Genomic DNA, 15,700 nt, shown 5'->3' on the forward strand with positions numbered 1-15,700 from the left:
TATTTCCTGAAAATTATATGCCATATCCCTGATGATAGGAAATATGATTCTGTGGAATTAAGTGACAATCCTCAGGAAGATTATATGGCAGCTGTTTCAGATCGATTTCAGCCAGGGGTTAAGCCACAGGCTAAACCCATCTACTGAGCAAGAAGCCATGTGCATAAGGCTCACATTTGAAGTGTCTAATTACTGTGTGTAGATCAGGTTGAACAGTGGACTCTGTGTGTTGGCTTTCTCTGGCAGCTGTGAGAGAGTCCTAGTGTTAAACTATCCCTTTTAAAATCCTTTTATGGTTATCGATCAGCATTAATTCAAGAACTTTTCAGGGAGTACTCAAGAGGTTGCATAAATAAGTGATTAAAAAAAAACACCAGAAGGGGCCTGATGTGGGTGAGCATCAGCCATTCAGTGGGCTATATCCTGATTCCAGTACTCAAACTGGATAATAGTTCATTACTTGACCAAATGTAGTGGCCACAGGAATAAGAGGCTTCTGAACTGCCAAAGGGCTGAAACTCAGTAACTGTGTCTTCACATGTCTTCAACCTAGTTTAAGGCTGTTAACCAATATATGAAAACTTGCAAACCTTTCTATTGTTTGAGGAGAGTGGTAGTGTTATTACTTGATATACCATTAAGTGATTGCCTGAAGGTTTGGCCTATGTAGGAAATTTGACTTTTTCCTGGTTTTTCTTGCTACCATCAGTAAATTATGCCCAGATCAATTCTAAAAGCTTCAACTTATTTTCCTCTAATGAATAAGCTATTTACTTCCCCAGTATGATTGTATACTTACAGAAGTAGTTTCCACATGGAAATAAAATGGCATGTAGATGACTATAATGGCATTTGAAGATATTCTTCTTGAATGTATTAATTTATTATTATTCCTTCAATTATATGCACAAGGCAGGAGGTTAAATATTGCCTGGTTGTCATCACGTTTATATATATAAGAGTTTAAGACCTTGGAAAAACCCTTACAATGGTGATATTTGCTTCCAAATAGTGACAAAGGTTTGCTGTTAATATGACCATGTGCTGAATGACTTGCTTTCAAGACCCAAGTTATGCCTCCACACAACATGCTCTGTTACTCAATGGTAGACATATTCTAACTACGTCAATGGAGAGGCCTGGATGCTGATGAGAAAAAATAGCAGGCTGTGGGCCTCTCAAATGCTGCTGGCAGAATTTTATCTTTTTTATTAGATTCAATTCCACAATACTGAGTTATAAATTTTGTATATGATGATGTCCTCTGCCAAAAAAAAAAATCTCATTCTAATAATTCCAGCAAATCAGCCTCACTTTAAGGAGCAATGAGGTTTCTCCTTTGCAGCTCCATGTTCACTGGAGGCTCTCTTGACAGATTCACAATGATGGCTTCCAGTTGTTCAAAATACCTCTCTTGCCACCATTGTATGTGGCTTATTAAGTTTTTAAGAATGGTTTGCAAGTGATTTGAGGGAGCGACACATTGTACAGCTTGTACTTTCCAAATTCATTTATCTCCCATAAGTATTTTCTAAAAGTCGCAAACTAAAGAGAGAACTAGGAGTGGTTTTCAGAAGACTATTACTACAAGGTCTGCTACAGAGAAAGGAACAAAATAAAGTATAAACGCTTCTTCAGTGCCAATAGTTCTCATTGGTACAATTATAACTTCTTTACCTAACATTACACCAGACTGATTTAGAGATACCTGTCCAAAATGATCTGAGAAGAAATGCATTAAAGCATTTATGTTATTAGAATACACACAAAATGCATTAAAGTAATGACAGCAACCTGACAGAAACTCACAAAATCAAAGACTTTCAGAGAGGAGGTTGAAATGCCATTTTTTACAGAACCAGCAGAGATTACAGCATTTGCGGAAGATGAAATTACATGCTTTTTTGAGACTCTCTAATAAAGAATCACTCAGGCACATTGTAATGGTTTTTAAATGATATGGTATTTTAATCCTTTGCATTTGTTGATAGAAATCTAACTTACATAATACAAAGACATTTCAACACCCTATCTTAGAAAAATTATATTTTCATTACTTTTTCTTTTTCCTTGGAAAAAGAAAGTACTGGTATTTGGTATAAAGTGTTTCATTTCTAGAGACCCTTCTTGTCTGTTGGGAGAAACCAAGGGGATTTTTGTTTTAGCTTTGCTTCTAGGCTACTACTGAAATATCTATAGATACATTATCAAAGCACTTTGAAAATTAGCTCTTAAAATCTAAGTTGAGCTGAATGACTGTTGGTATCCTTACAAAATCCTGATTACTCCAGACCGTGGTAAAAGGAGTAACTTGTTAGGACAGCTCTGACCAGGACAACTCAAGTCTCATTTATGATTGTTGATTGTCTTGTTAAAACTCTATAGGCCTGTATTTCATACTTCTTATGAACTTGATGGAAAAAAAAAATACTGCTCTTGCACATAGAAATACATATAGCAAAACAACTGACACCAGTTGATCACTCAAGGTGAAGCCAAGCTGACTTGCCTAAGTGTGGTCAAACGTAATGTGATTGAAAATAGGTAAGACCCATCACTTCCTTTGGTGAGGTTAGAAGTGAATATGGTCACAGATCCTCATTGGTAGCACTAACAAGCATGTAAAGCTCCCACTACAATGCTTCAAGACAGAAATGACTGTTTAATTTCTCTAAACAGAAGAAAAATCAGATATTATATAGACCTCTACACCTGTGACTTTAAAACTTTTCAAAACTTCTCTCAGAGGTAGTGTTTCCAGCTACAAAACCTGTGGTCAGTGTGAAAATCACAGCAGGAGTACTACTCAGTACACAGCACAAGGAATCTTACCTCTTGATGAACTAAGTTTTTAGTGTCAAAGCATGGGTGAGGGATAAGGTGAAGGTCCAATAAATACAGTGGATGAATTGAGAGATATGAGTATTAAATATCAAGGACAAATCTGAGCATTTACATTTTTCTCTAATGCATTTTTATGTTCATAACCCTTTGCATTGTACTATATTTACTCTCTGAACTAAGAACTTCTGTATGTCAGAGTAAATGTGAGGGATAAGGTGAAAGTATAATAAATAAAGTAGATGAGCTGAAAGATATGAGTATTAAAAATCAAGGACAAAGCAAAGCATTTACATTTTGCACTAAAGCCTTTTTTATATTAAATCTATTTCACTACTTTCTTATTCTATCTTTTGGTAAATTATCCAGGTGGGCAATGATCAATGAATATCTGAAAGTTTATACAAATTATAAAATATGATTTTTTAAATAACCAGATGTGCTAAAAATACTTAGAGATGAGATAGATAGGTTCCAGGCTCATCTGGCGCCATTTTTCTGGTGCATACAGGTCAGCCTTCAGCTCTGACCGAAGTTACCTACACATTAGGACTAAGTTGTAATTTAAAAGAACTTAAAGTTTTCCCATTTGCCCTAGGATTAAATAGCAACTTCAATAAAATATTCCATTTTTACGAGTGTCACTGTGCAACTTCAAGAAAGCAGAGATTATCATCTACTTCCCAGTGTCTCACAGGCCAGGACAAATGAAGGTTTTCTTGAGTCCTTTGACCATTTCAGCTTGTTGTTGGTGAGAACTGGCCCAGACCTTTTGCCATTGTCACAGAAAGTCAAGCACATTATGTAGTAGCTTTGCAGCATAGTTATTTCTGCCTAATAGGCTGGTCAGAGACAGCAGATGTTGTTTTCTAGGGAGGATGCCACATTCTGATAATACTCAATTACATCCAGTGGCAGTTCCTAGGAAAAACAGCCTTATGCACATCCAAGGCTACATCTCAATTTCCATGTTAACATAGGTTTCAAATGCACTTCTCCTGGTAGCCCATAAAAATGACTACAAATACAGCTCACTCTTGGACTCTTGTTCTAGATGGGAGAGACTCCAGATGGGGAAACTCACATTTGGAATTTCATACTCTCCTCTGAGGGTGGATGCAACTAGCTTGCACAATTTGATACTGAAAACTTGAGCTTTGCTTTGAGCCTTGCTACTGAAGACTGAGTGAATGAAAAAATGCTTGTGAAAATAAACATGCCCAGCATGAATTCAGGCATGGGTCAGAATGATGTATTTGAATTTTAAAATGCTTTTAACATGCTCACTAACTGCAGAGATTCTGTTGTGTCTCCCTAAACCAAGACACTTTGTTGTTAAAACATACTTGGTACTCGAGGACTGGTTCAGCATTATGAACAGCATGAACCATGAAGGACTATAGTTTAAAATAACTGCTGATAAAGAAACTTCTGCAGGAAACTTGCCAGTATTATAAAATAAAAAGATACCATAGCAGAATTTAAAAACAGATAAATAATAAATTGCAACTTCGTCTGGGAGCTCTGGACTGTGCTAGTATTTATGTTTTTGAAAGGTTTTATGGAGAAAGTGTTTTATTTTTTATGTTTTGATATATATAGCAACATAAAAATGTAATGGTTGGCTAAACCTATAAAGAGTTTTCTAATCAGTAAGTTCCTGACAGAAGGTAGAATTTGTATCTCAGTGCAGAATATTTTTTTTTCCTTTTCCTTTTAATTTTCAAAGTCCAGGATGCCTTGAAGCTGCTTGACATTATAGGATAAATTTTCAAAGCTCCATGCAAGAGAGATGCCAACACAAAAAATGTCAAGCAAACAACTGAGCTGTGTTTGTGAATCTCCTGTGCTGTATTTTGATAATTTCTCCCATATATCCACATAAAGATAGGGTTTGCAAATGGAGTGAAATTATAGATCGAGCTGGTTATTCTCCTTCTTCCATGTTACATGGAAATTAATAAAGTAATTAAATGTTACATTTACTGTTCATCGAATTTCTTGGTTGTTTGGTAATTATTAGTGTGATTACTAAGTGACATAAACAACTGTGTGGCTCAAATGTGCAATTATGTTCAATATATGCTGAGCTGACACACAAGGAACATATTATGCTGATTTTGCAGACAATTAATAAATGCTCATGCAAAGTAGCTTATGCAAAGAGCTGTAAATAATGCAAGAGTCCATTTTTTGTTCTGCTTGTGCTTGCACTGAAGTACACTGCTTATGAGCCCCAAAAAAGATGATTTAACTAGTTCATTGGGAAATGTAATTTAAGTAAAAGAGAGAGGCAGTTCAACTCACTAGTAGCTTATTGCCTTGCTATTTTCTCTCTCCTGTTGCAACAAGCATATATAATGTCACACTGTACTAAGAAAGCGTTACTACTGGGTTGCAGCAGATCTTGAAGATTTATGTAATTCTTGCATTTGGTCCCCATGTTGCCATGATTCTGACAAAGAGAAGCTGCGTTTGCACATGGCAACACTCGTGTTATTCTTTCCTACTTGGTGGTCTTTTTACTGTAAAATAAGACTATGTGTGACTAGCACTACTGTCTGCTTATGCTGATTGTAAGAGAGACTTTGTTCTTCAATTTCCTGAAATACTTTTTGAAAAGACAGCAGTTGCTCATAAGAAATGAATGACTTGTGACTCATAAGGCTGAGCTACAGCTACCCCATAAACCATAGCCATGTAGTATTTTGTAGGAGAGGTCAGCCACAACCTAACACTTTTATACCAGTCATCAAGTGTGTTATATCATTGTAAGGAATAAATAAACACTCATCCACCTTCTTTAAGCATCTGACTGTGAATACTGAAACTATCTCAACACTGCTGCATTTGGTTAACTGCGCTGGCATTAAGCTTGATGTTGCCAGCTGGGATGCATAGTAAAGAACTTCTCTAAGTAGCAAAGGTGCCAGAAGCACACACTGCCTTTGATTGTGGTCACTCTAATTATGCAGAGTGAAATGGGCCATCCTAATAATTCACTCCTTCTCCTTTCTACATTCATTCTGCACCATGCTGAGGTTTTATGCTTTTCGCTGCAGCAAAGGTTTTGGCAATTGAAGGCTGCGTATAATCCATTCACATGTCTTGACACACTGGTTATTCTCACCAGGCTGGCAGGGAGATAAAGAAGAGCAGTGTAAAACTAGGAACGTACACGTGTACTGCAGACATTTTCTTCCTAAAAACTCTGGAATCTTTGGGGTCAACTGACCTTGAAGAAAATCTCCCACCAGTGCCACAGTAAGTTTGCTTTGCTCTAGGCTGACAACTTCAGCTGTGTTGCCTGCATTGGCTCAGTAATGCCTATAAATCTTACACGATTTGCCGCTAGTGCAGATCCAGGTGCTACTGTGGCTTTGGATGTCACTATAGTTATTGCTGTTTCTTCAGTCCCTTTGGCACTTTGAATTATTTCTTGAAGAACTAGAGAAGATTTATTTATGAGGATTCTTGGCTTACGCAGAGAAATAAAGAGGAGGACAAAAGGGAGGAAGAAGCTGGGTTTTGTGGCCCAAATAGCACTTCATGTGAAAAAGGGTCTTGTGCAACATAAATCCCTCAGCCTCAGGAGAAACCATCTGACTGCACCAGAGGAGCCTGGGGCAGGTCCCACCCCATAACACAATTGCCCAACCTGCATGGCCTTGCCTTTATCTGTGAGGACAGCAAGAAGTCATCATGCGAACATCTTTTCTGTCTGACTGTGGAAATTATGAGTAGAGCTGTTTTCTTGTATGAAAATCACAGAAGTCAAACGATGGCAAGGGGAGAGAGAATCTTTTCTACAGACAGGGTCTGCATGTTGTACTGGTGCTACACCACTTGGGGCTCCCACCACCTAAAGGGACATGAGATTATCTATGCTCATCTTTTTTATAATTTGGCTCTAATAAGATGCATTGTGAATTGTGCTTTACAAAGCCTGAGTAGCTTTATTATTGTAATCCTATAGATCAGCATCTCCTCATGCAAAACACCCTCACGTTGCAAGATCAACAGCAAAGAAATGGTGTTCAAACAGGATAACCTTAGTATCATATATGGTCTTGTACGAAGGACTAATCTGCACCATGACTTGAAGCAAACACAAGGTGAAGATATGCCTTGTGTATTATCTATAGCTACAAGTGAACAAGTAAAATGGACCAAGCCAGTTTTTGAGCCATGATTCATTAAGAAGCAGAGAGGCAGATGGGCTAAAGCAAGGAAGTAGGATAAGCCATGCAGGGCTTATGCTCAAATTTAATGCCAAGAAGCAGCTCCTGTGAAGATTAAAGGACAACTTCATCCTGACATTTTTCAAGCTTTCTGCATATATATATTTATTTATATTTTTTTTAATATAGTGGTGACCTGTGCTACTGGAAGCAGAAAATGGATGGTCTGAGCCAAAAGGTCCTAATGGGAAGTGGCTCTGCTACTGCCCTGTTCTGCCCTGCTGAGTACACACAATGTGGCATTGTGTGGAGACTTTTGCCTGCCTAGGTTCGTGGCATTTCTTGCAGACTTGTAAAATGCACACTAACAGTACTTGAACAATACAATTGTCTTGCTTATTACAGCAGTTATGTAAAGTAGTTTGTAGTCAAGTAATTAGACCAGGGCTGTGGACCAGATTTAAAAAAATCCGTTTTGTCTCTTGAACACTGAGGGGCACAGAGGAGAAACTTGTAAAGAAGGAAAATAGTGTTAAACTAATACTAATCCCGTTTCTACATTTGTTTTCTAATTGCCAAGTTCTTGTTTGTAAAGTGACTAGAAAAGCAGAAATGAAGTTCAGTGTTTGCTCTTCTTTTACCCCTTACTTTCTCTGTGCTATGGTGTGACACTTCCTGTCTGATGGCCAGACACAGGGATGAAAAACTTCATCCCTCCTTGAAAGTGTTTGCACTGCAATTCAGATATTTATATGAGCAACTGTATTTATATGTGTTTTACTCACTCTTTCAGCAATTTGATGATACTTGTGTGAACACTTTCCTTAGTTCTTTTCTGTAACCACAACAAAATAGTCTCTCATAGTCTTAGAAGTTCACATGCCTCATGTTGAAGATCAGCCCTGTAGACCTTTGTACTTGTCATCCCAGGCAAGCTTTCCTTTCAAGTGATCCTTGTGTCTTTTTTCATTAGGGAGATACTATTATTTTACTGAGGTATCTGCAAATATTATTATAGAATCACAGAATGATTAAGGTTGGAAGGGACCTTAAACATTGTCAAATTCCAACCTCCCCACTATGAGCAGGGACAGCTCACACTAGACCAGGCTGCACAAACAACCTGGCCTTGAACAACTCCAGGGAGGGGGGTTACACAATCTCCCTAGGCAACCTATTCCAGTGCCTTACTATCTTCATGGTAAAGAATTTCTTCATGATGTCTAACCTAAAATATTGTGCTTCTTTGGTGCGCTGGTAGAAAAGCAGGCTATAACAAGTGCTTTGAACACTGACCACATCTCTGAACAACTTTTAAAAATAAAGGTTGTAAACAGATATAGAAAGGTCAGAAGATACAATTGCCAGTGGCATGATGATGTCACTCCATGCTGTTGGTTTTTACTAGATTAAAAAAGACAGTGTCACCTTTGGATGCTTTGATATACTAAACACCATCTTCTTCCATTAATTTCTGTAGGAACAAAGTGCACTCAGTGTGATGTAGGTTTGGCATTGGAGTCAATGGGAATGATTTTTTTGACCTCAGTTTGCTCTGGACCAGGTCCATGGTGTCCAGCAGGGAATTTACAGTGCCATCTAAGCCCTACAGAGAATGCATGAGTCATCTCCATGGTACTGAGGCAGTCTCAGTAAATAAGAAGAGACAGCTTCCTTCTCAACAGGTGAACCAAATCCCCAAAGCAATTTTTTTTCCTCCCAAGGAAGCAAAAGGTTAATTTGAAGAACTCATGGCCTTCCATGAATCAAATTAAGTAATCCCATTCCAGAGTTTTAAAAGCACCCATAAATTAGAAGGGTGTAGTGTGCAGATCAAAAAGAAGGTTATCAAAGATCAATAAAAAGTGAGGGAGAGAGACTCTGCTAGACACTCTCGTAACTCCAACTAACCTGGAGAGCACAATTCTCCTGTTTGGGGTTCAGTTAGCACATACTGTACCATAAACCCCAGGGTAGCAATACAAAAATATCAGAAGGGAGATATAAAAGATATTTTGAGACTGTGGATAATAGTATCTGTGAAAAATAAAATGGGTAATGAGTTGAATAGAGGAAAATATATTCAGAAAAAAAATAAAATCTAAGAACAAATCTTCTCAGCTATTTTATCCCATTTGAACCCTGGTTATTTTTTAATGTGGATTATATCTGAAAGGCAAGTCACATAATGAGAAGAAGTGGCAGTGGAAAAACAGGATTTCTCTGGAAAAGGCATTCATTAGGTGGAATGAAAAAAAAATGGAAAAAGAAAAGGTCATGCAAAGGAAAAAGCTTGTATCACAAAAGTGAAACCAATTAATTAAGCATTTTCAAATGGTGCTGGACATTTCCCCAGGCCATATTAAATTGCCATGTATATGCAGGGACTGTTTATGCATCCTAATTTTTAGCTATGAACTAATGTCCTGTGCTTAGTCCTAAGCAGTGTTGATACCATACAAGCCAGGGAAAGGAACCCTATTTAGAAGCTCATGTGTAAGGTGAACAATGAAGAGGTTCTTTCACAACGGTGATGTTGCAACAGTCCCCAAACCAACAAGGCTTTAATCCTGCAAATTCTTGCATATGCCTTGTTTGGTCCACTTAAGAAGAAGCCATATTGTCTCACCACTACTCAATCTTCCAGCCATAACAACAAAACAAATCCACAATTATCAAAATACTACATTTCAATTACATTGCATACCTGCCTCCAGTTAAAATTTGTTGAAATGAACAATCCTTGGGAGCTCATATTGTGCACAGTAATCTATGTTGTCAAGCAGAAGTTGGAAGAGCAGGAGAAGACATAGCAAAACCCCAAAATACTATGTAAAAGCCATTTCAAAACATTGTAGAAGTGTGAGAGAAATCTGATACCTATCTCATAATTTTTTAATGGATAATTACTTATGATTGGAAAATGTGGTGAGAAAGTGTTACCAATTGAGTTGGAACAAGCAGATCAAATCTTGCATCTCCCAGTGCCTGTGAAAGTGCTGACCTGCCAGGACTCCAGCTGCATCAGGGTCCTGGACAGATTGGGGGAGTGTCAGCAGCACTTAGCCCTCAGCTGCTCTGCATAACACCATGCCAAGGTGGAACGGCTGGGTACTAAACGTGAAATCTCTCTATTTCACATCACCACAAATGAGAGCAGAACAGTTTCATAGCAGAGAGAATAGGTGGCAAGAGGGACAAAACACACTGCAAAGCTCTGCATATTTCAGAGACTCATTTTCAGTTCTCTTATTGAGACTTCAGCAGTAACATGAGGGAGTACAGGATCTTGAGATGTTTTATCACATACAGCAAGTGTTTTTTCAAGGCTCTGGTCACAGTAAGCGCATAGAGAGCTTGACCTCACCATGTGTCTTGTGTGTAAAGCCCTCACTGCTGGTCCTCACCTGCAGCAGGAACTTGTGGTCCATGTGTACCTGCAAAATTGCATGACCCTGGCCCATTTTCCCCTTTTATTTCAGCTTAGCTGAGCTCTACAAGTTTGTCTGCTGCTGAACTCTACAAGTTTGTCTGCTTATCTGGAGTTAGAGCCTGTCTGCCCATCACCTACTACCTCTTAATTTCTCTAGAAAAGTGGATGTGCAGTATCTTAAATGTTGTGCAGAACCTCTGTCTCCATAGCCTGCCCTAAACACTGTGTTTGTGTGTGTGTAGGGCAAGCCAGTCAGTAACCTGGTTCTGCATGTGTAGCAGTAGGGAGAATAGTCCCCCTAATGATGCTTCTATTTTTTAGGCCAAGTTTGTAAGGGATGCATTCAAGTCAGCAAAACTACAGCATAGTAGTTTATTTTCAGTGTATCTTGTAACTTAGCACAGAAGAACAACGATGCCGTGATCCTTATTTTCCATCACTGGAAGTTTTATCAACGACCAAGGATGACTTCTCCCTCCTCCAAATCTATGAGTAAAGACTTCATCTAGTGCCTGTGCAAATACAAAGTGTCCTCTTGCCTAAATGACCATGAGACTGAACCCTGAAAGGATCTTAACTCAGACAGCAGTTTAAGGATCTTTCTGTGTTTGCTGTTTAGCTGGCCTGACAACTGCTGGAAAACCTAAAATGTTTAGTTCAACAGTCCTAATTGTGCAGATTGAAGTAATTTCTGGTGAGTCATCAACTTGATTCGTGAATATGTTTGGATCGTTTCCTTCTAATATGATGCTGATTTATTACTGAAGCATCCTGTGTCAATAATTAAGAACAGTGATTTGAATATGAAACCTAGTGGTTCAATTAGAAAACTGTATTAGTAGCTGGGGAAAATATAAATCCTATACAGCACAATGGAGTTAATAGCTTATTAATTTAAAAAAATTTACTTGGATCTGTCACAGAGTTGTCCAAAATATGGTGAACATTACTATCAAATTAAATTACAGTCTGAAACAACTTTTATGTCATCATGGCTATTCCGAAAGCTTTGAAAACTGCTTTATTTCAGCATTCCCATTAATATCCTTGGGCTTCTAGAAATTACTTCCTTTCAGAAAACAACCAAAAACTGAAATGCAAGCTAATATCAACTTGTGTTCTAAGAAATATATGTTTCAAAGTTTTATATCTACATTAATCACCAGCTGACAGTTAAAGAGCTAAATGGGCCAACTTTAAATACAAGATTTCACTGCTGGTGTTCTGAATCTGCAATTAAATCGCCCTTCACTCTGATTCTATAAGCCAACAAATAAATTAATTAATGCTACTCCTATTTTTTGCAGTAAGTCATGTTCCTAATTTCTTCTGAACTTGCACTAAAATGATGTCCAACATAGTATTAGAGGTCATGCTGTTACAGTCCAGATGTCTGAGCATGAAACAATTCCAGCTGTATTTTGGGTATGATATAATAGCAAGATTCCACCTGCTAGAAGATATCTATTAGTACAGCAATGATTCTGTTAAGTCCTAGCCCAGATTTTTCATCATTCCTAAACTTCTATTGACTTTTTTTTCCCCCCTCAATGTTGTGTTTTATTGCATAAATATATGCAGATCTTAATATGCATCTGGAGAAGTATTTGTGATACAAACACATCACATCACATGTGATCACCACTCCAATTATAGAACTTCAGTCATCCAGCCAGAGTACAAAAACAAGCTAGGTGTTAATTTACACAACACAATCCATGCATGGATAAAGCCAGGACTCTAAACAGGCACAGGCTGGATTATGCCTTAAAAGTACTTTGTACACCTACAGAAAATGCAGAAGCCATAAGCATCGGAGTTGCAAGTGGATTGCTCCCCAAAACAGACCCTTCAATCCATCTCACTTCCTTTAGTCCTAACTTTAGCAGCTGAATTGCCCAACAGTCGTTTCTCCTACAGATTTTACCCTGAAGGTAGGCTTGAGATGAGAAAGGCAACTGCCAGTGTTTGGCTCTGTGGCACATTTTGCAAAGGTAACAATGACAACCAATGTCAGTGACCTAAACATGCTCAGTATAGAAGGCTGAAATAATATTTTAAAGGAAATGTTAACGTCATAACAGCAGAAATGACATTGACATGCAACAGGATTCAGTCCTTTTCGAATATGTGGCTTTTGTGGTGTGACCAAGGCACCCACAAACACACAGGAGGGAACTAAGAACACTTATGTCAAGCAACACTATTTAGCCCTCTAATCATAATGATAAAAAATACCATAGATTCAAATGACAGTTGGGAATATTAACGCATTACACCACAATTGCTTAAGAATTCCTAAGCTTTTTTGACTCATCTTAACACAGATCACCTTAACATGGACAATGATAATAATCTCATATATGCACACTCACTCAAAAGGGAAAGCCTGCCCCTCAGGTACCCCGAGGCACTTGTCCAACAGGGACAAAACTCACTCAAAGATATATCTAGAAGAAATACATCACTCACCAAAGATGACATCACTCAATCTCAAGAAGTTTCCTTTCGTAGCATCCCAACCTCTAGCAGATGCACTACTCCAAGGGAAAACCCAATCAGTACTTTCGTGGTGGAGACTCTTTTATAGACTAAGTCAGAGCTGACCTGTGGTCATTCATTCGTTCGGCTCCCTGGGCAAAGACACCCCATTGGCTGGGAACCCTGTTCGTCAACAAAGGGTCCCACCCCAGCAACCCCCAAATTGCTTGCCAAAACCAGGTGCCATTCTGTCTGCCGGTCTTTCTGTTCCTCAGTAGGGGTTAAGACCAGAAATCAGTCTCAGCTTCACCCAGTTTAACCTAACAAAGATAGACCCATCAAGGGTCCTTCTGGCAGCTCCAGAGAGCTTAACAGGTGATACATCAACTGCCAGCACCTGTGGGAGTGGGTGGACTTGAGAGCTCTGCTGTACACAATTAGATATTTAAACAATGTGTTTAATGCCAGGCTGCTTCTTAAAGATCTAATTTTACCTACATTTTTTCCTAAATGCCATTAAAAGTTTAGTTCTAAGGTGCCTGTAACTATGTTTGAAAATCATGTATAACTACCCTGGAGATTTTTCCTCCACAAATCAAGCTAGTTTGCAAAACAAATCCTCATTTTTGGAAGCGTCTGTGCAGGAAGTGCTTATTTTTTTGTTGCAGTTGCGATAACAGTGAAATAGAAATTGAACAGGTGTGGTACAGCATAGAGAAAAGCCTTGATTTGACATCCTTAAATAGTTTCAATCAACAGGAACATTCAGCATCTTGAAGAATAATCTAATGCTTCCTAGTGCAAGTATTGATGAACAACAGCTCACAGATTTGGAGTGACACATCTCCACTCTGATTATAATTGCCCCTGACTACCTTTGCTAAGTGAAGACCATGTGCCTGTGTGTTTGCACACCTGCTCAAGAAACCCAGGCTCTCAACAGTGCTCTGCTTATTCATCTGCATAGCTGAAGGTGTTCTCTAAGGAAGAAGGGTGTCACGGTTTGACTCAGGATCTGCAACTAAACCAGCTCAGGCCAGGACAGTGGGCTGAAATAGTTCCCCGTTCCCCAGGCTAGTGGGGTCAGTGCCTGAGTATTGCTGGGTAGGACAAGAGTCACCTGTTTTCATTGCCTTCCCTAATCCTCCTTGCCTTCAATTGTAAAGGTAGTAGTGAGGATGTGCACATAACTTTCTAATATGGATGAAGTTAAAAATATAAGTGAAAAGCCTTAGAAACAGGCAGGCATTGCTTGCATTAACATGTTGTTACCTCTGGTGTTGCTACATGCTTTTGTGTAGATTAATTCTCTATTTAATGTATGGTGTCTGGGTTGATGACACCTTCTTCAATGAATAAACTGAGCATGAAGAGTTGTGCTGTTCTCTTATTTACCTTATGAACACAAGCAAAATCCCAGAGGTCTTTGTTCCTGAGGCAACATTGTTTAACAGAAGTGGCTGTAAACTTCATTTTTGTTTGGGTGAATCACAGATTATGTTAGATAGACAATTGGTCATGCTCTTGGTCTAATGAATTGTCACTGAAGGTTTTGGGAATTTCAGGCATGGAGTGAAACCGTATCAGCTGAAATGAGGTTTATAGTTAGAAGAATGGCTATGTGAGGTAATAGCATGGGAGTTATTTTCTTGGAATTATTTAGAAAATAAATCTGTGAAATTCACTATGTATTTCTTTATTTCAAGCCCTGGAAAGTCTACTTTGAATCCAAAACCAGGCTCGTACATTATTATCAGCTATATTAATTCTATGTTTAGAGTTAAAACCTATTTTTATCAGGAGCTGGAATAGAGTTCAGCATATCATTAATAACTTTTCATTCTAACAGTTAAAATTTCCAGTTAGGATTTTGCTTTGGGCTGCACCTTAACAAATGAAATTAAAAAACAATATTAGAACAGGAAGTAATTGAATCCTCAAAATGCTTCATTGCTTTGTGTCCTCAGGATTGGAATTTGTATCTCCTTTTTAACCTTCTGCTGCATTTCCTAACAGAGTAAAATATAGTGTTTTTAAAGAGCTAACGTAAAGGTAGTCGAAAAATAAAAGCATTTACTACTTGTAAAGTCAAAACACTACCATTAGAAAATGGTAAGAGGTTTATATCTCTCCTGAGCAAAGATAACAGAAAGCAATTCACAGTGTGTGCATAATTTGAATAAAATTATATATTGAAAGCAGTTATTTTACCCAAAATGACCATTCTGTACCCTGATTTAAAGGCTGTTTGTTTAACCTGGAAAGCTTGCCATAGTTTAATACAAAAAGTATGCTGGATAACAGTTATTAATTTTATTTGCTCTGAAAAAGGAGACTAGAGTAAATAAATACACTTTCTTAAAAACCCTAGCAAGAAATCTATCAGCTTCAAACAATCTTGCAAGTTCAAAGACAATATTCTGTAAATTGTGCAAACACAACTCATCACAAGGTATTGTGCAGCTGAAACACTGGATCTTGCCTTGCAACAATAAATCTAGATATTTCCCTTTTGTTATAATTTGCTCTTTCAACAGAAATAATTTGCTACATGTTAAGCTCCAGCAAATTGCCCTGCTATCTTTGCTGCAGGATGAGTTCTTCCAAATTATGTGCATGTGTAGATTTGCAAAGGTTTACAATTATTGATGTGGTGCATTGTCTCTGCATCAATAAGCCAAGATAGCTATGTGTGATTGTTTCATAACAGTTATCACAGATATTTTAAGGGCAGTTTTTTTTTCTTTCTTTCTTTTTTTTTTTT

The sequence above is a fragment of the Chaetura pelagica genome, unplaced genomic scaffold (genome assembly GCF_000747805.2).
Source record: "Chaetura pelagica isolate M959 unplaced genomic scaffold, ChaPel_1.0 scaffold21, whole genome shotgun sequence".
NCBI lineage: Eukaryota > Metazoa > Chordata > Aves > Apodiformes > Apodidae > Chaetura > Chaetura pelagica.